Raw genomic sequence first — 12,187 nt, forward strand, 5'->3', positions numbered from 1 at the left:
TCTAACAGGCATAAAGGTGGTCTGAGCCATGTATATAATACCGAGTTTGCTGCCAGCCCAGGATAAAGGCTGAGCTGAAGCTGTATGTAACACCAGGCCACCATCCCAAGGTGCAAAGCATCTCCTAAGCCTTACTGCTAACACATAACCACAAATTATCTACCCTGCGCTCAGGCGCAGTTGTTTGCACAAGGGAGGCTAATTTAAATATTAGCAGGACTGCATAAGCAGCACTCCCAGGAGTGTTTAAGGCTGCAGAGACCTCTGTTCCCAAGAACTAATTTGGCAGCAGCTATGGTATTACAAGGTTAGATACAAATTTGCTTCTGTTGAACTCCTGGCCTATCAAACACACATTTACAACAGATAAATATGTACAGCATAAACAAGTCAGAAGGATTACCAGGATTAGCCACTATGTTCTCTGCTGCTGCCAATGTTACAAACAAGCAAGAGCAGCATATCATTAATGCAAGGTATCTATAAGTCACGTACACTTGATGAACAAATACACCCACTATGAAATATCAAAGATATGTATAGAAGGTTTTGATATCTGCTCCTTCCTCCTCCTTGCCAAAAGGAAAATATCAGAAACAGCGGGCGGCTGTGAATGGCGTGGCAAGGTCAGACACCGCTGGGCCTGGGTCAGCACTGCAGTTGACAAACAGATTTCAGCATATGAATCTCTTCTAAAGTGTTCAAGGCTTCATTTGAGTTATGCCTGTTAGACCTCCAAAACACTGGAGGTCTGTTCACCGAGGAAAGACTTGCAGAAGTCTTCTGCATCTAGTTTGTACTATTTGGAAGGGACTGTGAGTTGGAGAGCCCTGTGCCACCACTTGGCAATTGACTGCTTCATGCTTCAAACCATGGGAGCATCCATCTCTGGGATGAAGAACCAACACCAGAGGCAGCTACCAGCATTGGAGGTTAGGTTCAAACTAAGATGACTTTTGTCTTGTGTTTTATTTTTTTTCCTGTGGTTTACTTGAATATTTGGGTTTTGTTCCAATCCATTACAACATTAATATATAACCTAGTTAAGCATCTCATAAAATATTTCAGGGGACTTCGGATATCTCTGTGGTAAGTGATTACAGTCAATTAGAAAGAGCCCACTGTCTGAAAGCTAGAGGGGTTTATCTTCTATAAAATAATACAAAAATAAATGCTCTTCTATAGAATATAGATATGGACACACACATCCACACTTTATTTAACAAAGAATGCATCATTTATTAATGTTCTACACTACTGAGGTCTGTCTAGTGAAGCATTAATATAACATTTCTCAGACAAAGTTCTTGTTCTGCTTGATCTGTTTTGTAAATGTTTGGTAATTTATCTTTATACACACCTGTCTGTCAGGGGCTGCTACCTACTTTATGGTTTGCTAGAAAAGGCAGACAGCAGCAGTGGGATGAACCTTCCTGGGACATTATAGGCTTTCTCCTTTGATTACATATGAGAACAGTTTCACTGATTTTGAAGCCAATGTGAGACAATAACTTGAAGCAATATGCAGTATTTATGCTCAGCATTTAACAGTACATTTGTAAAGAAATAGCAAAACTTGACACTGACTAGAAACATTTCCAAGCTTCCTTTCCTGTACTTAGGATGAGTATTAGCTTTTCACAAAGGATTTAATACTGCAAAACTACAGAACAAATTACATGGAAACAGGTTCATTTTTGAAATTTATTTCTGCTGCAAATACCTTTTGAGGGTAGTTATTTTGAAGGCATTTTTTCCCCTAATAACTTTAGATTCTACAACCTAGGTTAATTTTATTTCTTTAGCCACTTACTAAAAAGGAATGGTGTCAAATTTGACACCTGCACAGTGACAAAAGGGGTGGGAAGAGCATATGGGTGCAGTACCTTTGAGGAGCACTGCCAGGACAGGGGCATGCAGCCGCAGCTGAGCAGCACCAGACTGACACAAGAAGGCTTGCAAATAAGGTTTCCCACAACATTTGTGTCATTTTCTGCTCTTCTGCTGTCTTTCAAACACATTAGATGGACAACTTTGAAACCTCTCTCAAGGACCTTTGTGTTTGACCCACAATAATTTAATTTGTTCACCTCAGGATAATGTTTGCCTCCCAAAAATGACCACAGCCACACCTGTGACAGAAGTCTTTGCAAATGGACAGGACCCAGACATAGAGCCCAACACGTCACTTCCCACTGAATAATTGCTAACAACAGACTAAAGCCAAGTTCTTCAAAAGCACCTACATCCCACTGACCAAACATGAAATACAGATTCAGGCACTTCAGTGCACTGGGTGTTAGGAAAGCAAGAAGTTATTTCACTTGCTTTTTCCTTATTTTAACTTCAGCTAAGATAGACCAAATTTTAGACAGTAGGAATCACTGAGACAAGTTCTCTTGCACAAGCACAGAGGCCACTGCACAGGGAGGGGTGGGCAGAGAGAGTCCAGCCCTGAGTGTCGCAGACTCCCATGTCGGCAGAGGGCTGCACATCCCCAGCCAGGGCCACGTGGTGTTCCCCCCAACAGCATTTGGGCATGGAGTGAGCACTTCTGAACAACCATGAGGATCTGGGAGAGGTAAAATAGTTAACTGTAACTAGATAAAAGAAGGGAAGGAGCTATATAGGGAAGTCAGCCCAATTATCTCCAACACTAATGTGAGCTGTTGTTCTCCCCCTGCATTAGTCCTCTCTCCAAAGGGCAAGATGCATGTGAGGCAGTTGCTTAGCTACCACACCTGGACTTTGTGCAACTCGTAATATTCCTCTGCCATCTGCTAATGGTATTTAACTGTAAAAGTTCCTAAATTGCCTATACGTGCTAAAAGTGGTATCTTCCTTCATGCAGTCTATTAGCCCAATCATGTAAAAAAACCAATTGTGTTTGCTATCTGTGTTTCTATATGTTGGCAACAAAGCGAAGGTACAAAATGAAGCCAGGGCTTGTGGTTTCAAGAGACAAGATTTGTGGTTCACAATAGAAGCATGTGTGCTGTGTTACTGAGTACAGCCTCAGAGAAGCACATTCTTTAGGTTTGTTCCCCTGTCCCTCTAAGGGTCTGACATTTGGCAGATCCTCAGATACACTCCTTGAGTTTCTCCTTTTTGATGACACCAGTACAGTTTCCTCTGGATTCTCAAGTCTCTTGCCCTTCAGAGATACTGGTTCTCCTCCACAAAAAATAGGGATGATTTTCAGTGGAGCACTGCTTTAGAGTTGTAGAAAATTAGCCTCCCTTTCTGAGTAAAGACAAGTCTCCTGGCTGTGAGCCAAGGTCATCACTAATCATAGAACAAGGCACAGAATGTGTAGAGAGACACTTGATTTCAGGGAGTCAACACCCCTTGGCACATGAAAATAAATAAATAGGGATTTAATTTATAATCTCCACTTTTCAGTGAGGAGAAGAGAGGATCTTTTTCCTGTGAGATGTGACAGATGCCCAATTCCTCTTTCCTCTATGCAAGACACATTTTCAAATGAGGTATATCAATTGACCCTTGCTGCACAGGAATGCAGGTAGGAGTGTGTTCTTGAGCTCACATTTATCCAGTACCATTACTAGGTCAGGAAATGTTAACTGCTATTTAACATGACACCACATGGGAAGCATCGCCCCCCTGCAACACCTACGGTATGGGGTTTTTTGTTTGGTTGGTTTTTTTAGCGCTGTGTTTTTTGTGTTTTGTTCTCTTTTTAGAGGAACTTTATAGTAGAAAGAAACAAACACAAAACCAAAAACCACAAACCTAATTTCATTTACATAAAGAATAGCCATGTTCACGATGCTTTGAATATACTCTGTACGTGTGTGTGTACACAGTCACATGCACAGGTGAAAAACACTCTGCTGGTACTTTGGGGGACAATTTCCCTGTTTGCCCCGGATGAGACAGTCACACATTTTCCATCCAGAGGCATCCACCTAGCATGTTTTCTGAGACACAGGTGAGAGATATTAGTACATTAAAATAATCCAAGACGAAAATACAAGTTAAACAAGTATTGGAGAGGTAGAGTAGAAGAGATGGATGATTACTAAGATTTTGGGAAAGTTTGAAGGGTATGGCTCTTACTCAGTGCAGCAGGATCAGTGTTTGGAAAGGACTCCTGCACGTCTCAGACCTGGGCACCTTGAAACAAGAGCGGTCACTTATAATTTCTGTTTGACCTTGAGATCATAATTGCTGAAGCAGCACCAGTGTGTTTCTGTTAGTAATTGACAGTCACTGAACTGAAGATTAAGCTAGCATGAAGACTGGAATTACCACTCAAGTCTTATAATAAATTGGAAAAAAATAGTTAACTAGCCTATATTACCACCTAAGAACTAAAGGTTAAAAATGGCACCTTCTGTTCTTTGGGTTCATAAGCTACCTGATGTACTGAAAATAGGACCAGCATTGACTTTAGAATTATATAGTCTATAGCAAAGACAGCACAGACCTTCCCCAACTCTGTAGAGAAACACAGGAGCTCTGTCTTCTTTTTGCACGTTATATTTTAAGTGTTGTATAAAATATGCAGTGTATAATGAAAGGATGCTTGAATATTTTGTATTGTCTTCCTTGCTTATTCTGTAGTTTTCTAAGGAGAATTTCATAACAGTAGAAACTGAAGCTTCTGTAGGTATATCAATATATAACTCAAGAAACAGATGAATCAACCTGAGACAGGTGGATAATTTTTGTGGAATTGAAGTGCACCTCAGACATCACTTCTGTGTCCTCTCATGGAGATAAGCCAGCTGTCAGTGCACTAAAACCACAGAAGTTGCTTGGGTAAGGCTAAAAGGAGAACCAATGGACTTCATCTACTGTCTACACAAATGCGTTTGTAGTTGCAAGCTATAATCTACCACAAATAGCCACATTTAAAGAATGCAATTACACGGAACAAAGCTGATGACTCTTTCAATGCACAGAGATCATTAGAAAATGGCAACCAGTTGCAACCTATTATTTCTTTGCACCAGAGAAACAAATGGATTGTGTGTCAGCTGATTTTCCACCACACCTAAGTGGAAGTGTGCTTGTAAAATCTGCTCAAGCCTGCCAGCTCTAACCCAGATGTTCAGAGGACAGGCATCCAGAAGGGAAATAAGCTGATTCTGAGAAGGCCCCAACAACTCCATTTGTTGTTGCAGACACTAACATCCAGTATAGGTGAACACAAATTACAGCATCAGTGGAGGTGCACCAGCTTACACCAGAAGACAAGTTACTATCCAGACATAGGGCTGTCAATTGGTTTAACACACTACTTACACATTAAGCCCATATTCAACCCAAAAATCTAAAAGGACAGTTTCTGAAAGAGTCTGAACGTGGTACATCTCCATTTTTTTGCCATCTTTTTACACCAAAAACAACATGGGAACACTAAAGTATCTCCCTGCCATTTGTTGGGCGGTCAGTTCCTCACTGCAAAAGGAAGCAATCAGAGCTTACAAAATATACTATCCATCAGGTGTCTTCCCAGTCCATTTCCTTTTAAGGAATTAACTCGAGATTTTCATTATACATCAAAATCACCAAACAGAAGAGAACTTAAGCAGATTGGACTCATTTCAAAATGTTTTCAGTGCAAAGGTGGGTGATATCACTGTGGCTTTCCAGGGAGAACACAAAATAGTTTAAGCTGCAGCATTTCCATCTATTGTTGCCAAAAAAAAAAAAAAATCACTCCAGTACGTGTTAACAAGTGCTTCATAACAAAGAGGGTTTTTCTCATTTGGAAGGAATACTTACTGGACAAAAAATATATTTCAAAGTTTTTTTTTTCCTTTTTTTTTTTTAGTCTCACTGTTACCTCTCAATACAAGAACAAACGAACATCTTTTGTAATAATGTTCCCAATACTCTGTATTCTAAGAAAATTAGATTTGCCTCCTATTTTAGCTAGCAAGGAAGTCTTCCAGTGGTGACTAGACCCACACAGGTATTCCCAGATAAACTTTGTGTAGGCATAATTAATTTTAAAGGTTCTTCATTGTACTTGTAAAACTTTAAAAATAAAACTTTTTTGATTATGAAAGATCAAGTAGTTCACATACAGCTAGAAGAAAAAGAAACAAAACCAAAGCAACAAAAAACCAAAGCAAGCAAATAAACAAACAACCAGAAACACACCACACATAACACCCTCAGAATTTCACATTAAAATGAACAGAGACAAAAAGGTAACTGGAGGCGGGGGGGTGGGTAGTCAAAATAGTCCCTTTAAATTCAGATAAATCTTGGGTTACCCCATGCGGCTCAAATTAACAAAGCCGGGGATGTTGCCCTGCTGTCAGAAAGTATTTGGGTGACCTAAATACCCCTCAAGAGCCCCTGGCACACTCAGGGCAGGTCACAGCCCTCACAGCGGCTACAGGAGCGGTACCTGCCTGAGAAGCAGGTGCTGCTTATCTCTGGTGCAAGACTCTGTCCAAAGCCATGACCTTGAAAAATAATTTTGTTGATCAATATCTGTTAGGGTTGAGATTAAGCAAGAGCATGTGCTGCTGGGGAAGCTGCAAAAAAAAGCTATTAGACTGATAAAGACCACAGTTTCGTCATTTCTTTTGTCTCTTTGATATCAGCTGATACAGGTATGCAATTAATTTGGTCTTTTTACCTCTGATTTTCAACCACTTCTACATATAAGAGCAGCTACACATAGTGATTATCTAATAGCAGTCCTTTGAGCACGCTAAAGAGATGAAAGTATAACAGGCTGGCTTTGTATCTCAGCTGAGACACACTTAAGATGTAATATGCAGTAATATGACTAACTTGCCTGGAGAGGGCTAAGCTTCCACCTTAGAGACAGAAGAACGGAACAGTTGCAAGTGTCTTAACAAGTTACTTCAGAAATGGCAAGAAAGACTTCTGCTTTCCCTCACCCCTCCTCTCCCTCTGAACCCTCATTCAGAGAGGTCTGTATCTAAGGGACCTGGAGGTGATGCACCTCAGGGATCAGTTATCTTCCCTTTTATTGTCCTGCTTTTGGTCAATAAAATGTTAAAAATAGTCCCTATTGGAGCAAACACTAAGTTTCCTTTTGGTTTCACAGAAATATTTATTTCAGCTAAACTGAAATAATTTCAAGCTTTTCAGACAAAGGAGTTAGAACCAGAGGAAAGTTTGCAGCAGGCCTAACAAAAAAAAAAACAAAAACAAACACACAAAAAAACCCCACATTACTCTTTTTTTTTTTTTTTTTTTTTAATAAAATGTTTTGTTTGAAATCTTTGAAGAACAAATGCAAATAAAACTGTGCTGGAGAAATGTATTTTTCAGGTATCATGGTGGTAATGTCACAGCTTCATTACTGTCACAAAAAGCTTCATTGCAATAGATTTTTTTACCAGCTCTATTTACCTCTCATTTCCCATGCAGACAGTAATATTAAACATAAAACACAATGGCTTCTCTTCAGGAAATGTAATTAAATAAAATGGGAATATAACTAAGGAAATGAGCCCTTTAAGATTCATTTAAGAAACAGCACACTGGTGGTGGGAATCTATCAAGAACTGTAAATCCTGGCTGATGAACAGGCACAAAGGCTTCCAGAGAGAGGTGCAAGATTGCTGGGAGCCTTTTTTCTTCCAGAGGAAATATGTAATTGATAAAAGCAGAGAGTTAATACATTTTTCTCCAGGAAAGAAAACCATCCTGTCTTTTGCCCCTGCTTTTCCAAAACTTGCTGGTGGTGTCACTCACTACTGACTATATCTGTTCTTCTGCATTATCCTGGTGCGACTTTTTTTTCTTTTTAATCCTAAGTTTCTCATGCAATGTTATAATAAGAATATTAGTATCTGGGAATATAAGCAGAGTATTAGGTATTAACTGTTCTCTTCTCCAGGAAACAATTTTCTTGCAAAAAAATCAGTCCCTCCAGAAATATCAAGTTGAATAAGAGATGTTGCTGCCAAGGCTTTCCTTACTCTTAAATTACTTCAGATTCAAATTGACCATTAGGACCACTACAGATAGAAGAATAAGCAAATCCATGCCATATGTGAACAAAAGCTGCCTCAGGTACATTTTCATTCTTTCACCTTCTGAAATAAAAGCCAAAACCTCTGTTTGTCCTTCCAGGGCATTTTTGCTCTGTCTACAGAGAAATTGAATTTTTCATGTTTAAGAACCATGATAACTCATAATACTATACTGGCTATCTGGATGCTAGGGATGACTGCATTTTCTTACAGTTCCAGCTGTGTGAAAGTACCCTGATTGTGGTTTTGAATTCTATAAATGCCCAGATTCCACAGCTAACATGGAAACCTGCTCAGCAAGCTTACTCAAAAATTAAAAAAATTAAATAGATCTCTCTCTCAATTAACAGTCAGCTTTCATGGTGACTTAATAGTGAACAGGAGGGTCACTTTTGCCATATTCTAATTGTGACACCCATAACAATTATTGTGATTTCAAGAATCACATGACAGTGGTTGATCTGTCACCTCAAACAAGGAAAGGATTTATTGCTTTGAGACGCAACCAAGCAGTTTATACCCATGGGTGCTCAGTGTACAGACAGATGGCTTCAGCTTTTAGAGAGCTGCACTGAAATAGAGAAGACAACAACTATGAACTGTTCATAGCTGAAGGAAACGTGAGTCAAACCAAGTGACTGATAGGACATGAGTCTTTATCCTGGCCAGGACAGGAAGGTTACGCACTATGGAGGTGGCATTTTGGTTTTTCATTCTGAGTGGGAGATGGTCCCCAGCTCCAACTCTTCCATCACCTACACTTACAGCAGGGTGGATGTTTCAGATATGCCTCAAACTAGAAGACTCTGGTCACTTTGGTAAGAGAAGCAATAATGAACCTGTCATTATATTTGACTAAAAAAATTGGTCATCCTTCCCTCAGAAATATTGTTTTGTAGGCAGTGGGACTGAGTCTTCAGAAATAGGAGTCATTAAAGAAAAGAGGTTTAATTTCTCTGATCAAATACTTGTACAAATAAAAATATTTTGTCTAGGAAGAGGAAACAAAGAGTTTACTCTAAACCCACAAAGCGTTTAATATTTCAGATGAACAATCAAAGTGTTGAAAGGATCTAGACACATAGTTGGTGCCAACAGCTAAAATGTTTGCAAAATATGCAAGCTAGGAAAGGGAAGAAGCTTCAAATCTAAGCAGTGTAAAAGGACAAGAACTCTTTCTTCACCTTTTCAAATTTTCAACAGTATCCGACAAAATTTTCTTCCACAAGATGACCAGTGAGGACAGATGGGCTGCATGCTGTTTTCTCTGCCTCGGTACCCTTGGCCACTCTAAACACTGCAATGCAAAGTGAGGGGGGGTTCAACCCCTGCGGAAACTCACAGGGATACAGAAGGATCATTACTCAGGCACTGACCTGAAGTGGAGCTCTATCTAACTGTAAAACAGCATGGTTTTTTCCTTTTTTTTTCCTTCTTCTTTAAAGCCACACAGATAAACATCAACATAACAGTCACTGAAGTCATGCAAAACAAATATATTTTCTCTCCAATTATATAGGTTGATCTACAGCTCAAAGTTGAGCAGCCCAAAAACTTTCAGACTTTGTTTTGGGGTTTAAATACTGCACTGGGGAGAGCACATAACACTGCTGTTCCCTTGGGCTCCAGTCCTTAGCACACATTCATCTCATCTTTGTGGGAGAAGAGGAACCAAATCTACTGTAGGTACTTTAAGTAGGCTGACATATTTATACAGTTGTTTGCAAAAAACCACCAACACGAATCCATCTGATTCAGGTTAGGCAAGTAACAATGAAAGCAATGCCTGCTTAGAGCAGTTCTAGTTTTATAACGATTTTACTAAAAAAAATATAAAAATATTCAGCACATCAGTGAAGAAGTGTGGTGAAATATCATTACTGCCTCCAAAATACAGAGCAGCTCTGAGTGACAGTGCATGATTACATCATTCCAGATAAGAATACAGAGAAAAGGGATTTGAGAGAGAAGCTGCTTCTCACAGAGAGACCATCTTAGGTCTGAGCTGGCAATTCTTTGGAACAGAAATCTCCAAAAGATCCACTAACACAGCTGGTTCAAAGCATGGTAACTGAGCACAGGCAGAAGCCTTATGGGGTGGGAGATGCCTACAGCTAGAAGAAGGCTGAGAGCAAAGTAATATATGTCCAGATGGAGTAAGGATGATCCCATCCTACATTCTCATTTGTTATTCATTTATCCTTCACCAGCAACTTTCTGCACAGATTTCAGGCCCACAAGTTATACATTGGTGATCCAACCGGAGACAGGAGCACCCATGAGCATGTAACATCCCAAGAGAGGTGACCGCGACTCAGTGCAGCTCCCAGTGCAGTGGGCTCTGCTGGGACAGGAGCAGAGCAGCAGCTCAGAGCCCCCCACGCTCTTGGCCGTGCAGGTCTGGGTGCACCAGGGGGTCTTGGGGGCAGCAGCCCCCCTATGAGCTGCCAGGGAGGCCACCACTGTGAGCAGGGCAATGCTCAGGTCTTGGTCTTTTTCTAGACACCTCCTTCCAAATTACCACATACGTCCATGCAGCGGGGTCTACACAAGAACATGTGTGTGTAGAGGTGCTGGCACAAGGCAGGGAGCAGACAGAAAACCCCACACTAACCACTGCGCCTCTTCAGAAGGGAAAGATCCAGCTTCTTAAATCTATTCTCCTTTTGAAAGGATCACAAAGGAGGATCCAGTTGACACAATAAAGGTGCATTCTCAAAAATCATTTGAAGCTGTTACTCAAAGGCCCTTCTTAAGGCAACTTGGTTGTTAAGAGAGAGAAAGAGATTTTTTTTCCCTGATTAAGAATGGCTTTACCTTATAGTAACTTCTCTTTACAGCCAACTAAAAGAACCAACAAAAAGTGGAAACAATTTGTCAGTTTTCAAAGAACACACACTCCAAAACCAAAAAATATTTCATCTTTCTGACCAAGAAAAAGTCCTTATTTCAACTTCCTACTTCAAAAATTAGGATATCCATTCTCAAGGTTGAGACGAAAAAATAGCTTTCTTTATACATAAAACCCCCAAAGATACAGCTCAAATATAAGCAAGACATAAATCTATTTTTACAAAGGGAGATATATGTAAAATATACCATCACATTATTTGGTTTTTATTATTTAACACAGAAAGAAGAAATGCCTATACTGCTGTCTAGGAGTAAACATTTCAATTAAGCTCTACTAGGATGTGTCGGAACAGTTTCAAGTGCATCTATATTTTAATAACGGATCAGTGATATATCAATTATTACATACCAATAATCCAATTAAAAATACACTCTGAATCAACAATCTGGCCCAGCTCCAAATCCGCAGACTACTTAAACAAGCTAAATGATACATTAGGTGACAGGATGCATATTTTGTTTTCTAATTAAGGCAGTATTTGGCTGACATAGAACCAATTTACATGTAAAAGCCAAACAATTAAAAAGGTCACACGACTAAGACTTAGGCATTTCACACATGCAAATTGAGTTACCCAGTATAAAACAAACTCAGACCTGTAAACAGGACTGAGTTACACTGCATGTGTACTTGCTAATACAAAGACTCAAACCCAACCTGTGACTTCATTCACATCTCATAATTGCCTACAATAAAATCTAAAAAGCAGAAGAAAATTAGAAGAGTTTGGTTATGGATAATAGATGAAGATTCACATACATAATCCTTCTCTCCTCAGAACAAGACAGGAGCTGTTTGCCCACCCTTTGTAGCAGGGTGAATACTAAAGCTTTCACAGATGGAATCAATTTTTGATGCCCCAAAACAATTTGTATCTCTTCTGCATCTGCAGGAACAAAGAGAGGTTCATAGAGCCTAAACAAGGGAGGCTTCAAGGAATGCAAAACACAGAGGCTTGGCAGAAATCAGACCACAAATGCTTCTCTTCCAGGGGTGGGGAGGCAAGTGCCTGGCAGTGGGCGGTGAGCACCCAGACATGAGTTTGTCCTGCAGTTCGGCAGGGGCCGAGCCTCTGCTCAGGTATCCCCAAGTTTCCAGCCCTGCACTCAGTCTGTCAGTGGTGATCAAAATAAAGGGTACTGTGTGATAGCTGAGGAAATAACTTATTAAGGAGGGAGAAAATAAATAAATAAATAAATAAATAAATAATAAAAACAAAGAAAACAAAGCGGCAATTGCTATGTCTTGAAGCCTGACAACTTAGCTTGCTGCTTCATCG

This window comes from Patagioenas fasciata, chromosome 8, assembly GCF_037038585.1.
Source record: "Patagioenas fasciata isolate bPatFas1 chromosome 8, bPatFas1.hap1, whole genome shotgun sequence".
Lineage (NCBI taxonomy): Eukaryota > Metazoa > Chordata > Aves > Columbiformes > Columbidae > Patagioenas > Patagioenas fasciata.